At 44.9% G+C, this 2,410-nt stretch overlaps 1 pseudogene across 1 annotated transcript; it reads right to left on the bottom strand.

The window, feature by feature from the left end:
- Window positions 245-1,997, bottom strand: LOC102175922 (annotated as a pseudogene). The gene has a single exon (XR_001297322.2). The product of XR_001297322.2 is annotated as an elongation factor 1-alpha 1 pseudogene (transcript).

A 2,410-nucleotide genomic window follows, 5' to 3' on the forward strand; every position in this document is an offset into this window, starting at 1 on the left:
ACATGGTCATCTAGCGACTTCTGAGGCTAGATTATGAGATACTGTTGCTTCCACTTTGCTCTACTTTGGAAACCGGATGCTGTGTTGGGCGCCTACTCAAGCAGCCCAATGGCGGGGTCAGTGTGGCAGAGGCCTCTTGCCAGCAGCCAGCATCAATTTGGTAGTTCTGTGAGTAAGTCTCCTTGAAAGTGGGCCCTCCGGGCCTCGTCAAGTCTTCAGGAAACTGCAGTACTGGCCAACATTCTTTTTTTTTTTTTTTTCTCATTAAACTTTTTTTAATGGGTCTCAAATTCTGTGACAGATTTTTGGTCAAGTTGTTTTCATTAAAAAGTACTGATTTTAAAAACTAATAACTTAAACTGCCACACACAAAACATATGGTCCACAAAAACATTCTCCTTTCCTTCTGAAGGTTTTACGATGCATTGTTATCATTAACCAGTCTTTTACTATTAAACTTAAATGGCCAATTGAGACAAACAGTTCTGAGACCGTTCTTCCACCACTGATTAAGACTGGGGTGGCAGGTATTGGGGATAATATTCATTTAGCCTTCTGAGCTTTCTGGGCAGACTTGGTGACCTTGCCAGCTCCAGCTGCCTTCTTGTCCACTGCTTTGATGACACCCACAGCGACTGTCTGTCTCATGTCACGCACAGCAAAACGGCCCAGGGGAGGATAATCAGAAAAGCTCTCGACACACATAGGCTTGCCAGGAACCATATCAACGATGGCAGCGTCACCAGATTTCAAGAATTTAGGGCCATCTTCCAGCTTTTTCCCAGAACGACGATCAATCTTCTCCTTCAGCTCAGCAAACTTGCAAGCAATGTGAGCTGTGTGACAATCCAGTACAGGTGCATATCCAGCACTGATTTGGCCTGGATGGTTCAAAATAATCACCTGAACTGTGAAGCCAGCAGCTTCCATGGGTGGATCATTTTTGCTGTCACCAGCCACATTGCCACGACGGACATCTTTGACAGACACGTTCTTGACATTGAAGCCCACATTGTCCCCAGGAAGGACTTCACTCAGTGCTTCATGGTGCATTTCTACAGACTTCACCTCCGTTGTTACATTGACTGGAGCAAAGGTGACCACCATGCCGGGTCTGAGAACACCAGTCTCCACACGCCCCACAGGGACAGCACCAATACCACCAATTTTATAGACATCCTGGAGAGGCAAACGCAAGGGTTTGTCAGTTGGGCGAGTTGGTGGCAGGATGCAATCCAGAGCTTCAAGCAGGGTGGTTCCACTGGCATTGCCGTCCTTACGGGTGACTTTCCATCCCTTGAACCATGGCATATTAGCACTTGGCTCCAGCATGTTGTCACCATTCCAGCCAGAAATTGGCACAAATGCTACTGTGTCGGGGTTGTAGCCAATTTTCTTAATGTAGGTGCTGACTTCCTTAACAATTTCCTCGTATCTCTTCTGGCTATAGGGTGGCTCCGTAGAATCCATTTTGTTAACGCCAACAATTAGTTGTTTCACACCCAGGGTGTAAGCCAGAAGGGCATGCTCACGGGTCTGCCCATTCTTGGAGATACCGGCTTCAAATTCACCAACACCAGCAGCAACAATCAGGACAGCACAGTCAGCCTGGGATGTGCCTGTAATCACGTTTTTGATGAAGTCTCTGTGTCCTGGGGCATCAATGATGGTAACATAGTACTTGCTGGTCTCAAATTTCCACAGGGAGATATCAATGGTAATACCACTCTCACGTTCAGCTTTCAGTTTGTCCAAGACCCAGGCATATTTGAAGGAGCCCTTTCCCATCTCGGCAGCCTCCTTCTCGAACTTTTCAATTGTTCTCTTGTCGATCCAGCCACATTTGTAGATCAGATGGCCAGTCGTGGTAGACTTCCCTGAATCTACGTGCCCAATGACAACGATGTTGATGTGGGTCTTCTCCTTTCCCATTTTGGCTTAGGTTTAACGGTGGTTTTCACGACACCTGTGTCCTGGCGGCAAACCCGTTGCGAAAAAGCTGGCCAACATTCTTGACTGAAATCTTCTACGAAACCCTAGCTTCTGAATTTCTAACCCACAGAAATCATGTGAAAGCATGAATGTTTATTATTGAGCGAAGCTATTAACATTGGGGGTAATTTATTATATAAAATGAATAACAAATACAGGGAGATTTTGTAGAAGCTTTATCAGATTAAGGAAGTTCCCATTGATTTCTACTTTCATAAGAGTTTTTTACAATTACAAATTGATGTTGAATATTATATGAATTTTATCTATCTAGTTAGTGAACGTATTATCATTCTTTAATATGCCAGCACGATTAGTTATGCTTCCCTGGTGGCTCAGACAGTAAAGAATCTGCTTGCAATGAGGAAGACCTAGGTTTGATCCCTGGATTGGGAAGATCCTCTGAAGGAGGAAATGG

This window comes from Capra hircus, chromosome 26, assembly GCF_001704415.2.
Source record: "Capra hircus breed San Clemente chromosome 26, ASM170441v1, whole genome shotgun sequence".
NCBI classification, from domain to species: domain Eukaryota; kingdom Metazoa; phylum Chordata; class Mammalia; order Artiodactyla; family Bovidae; genus Capra; species Capra hircus.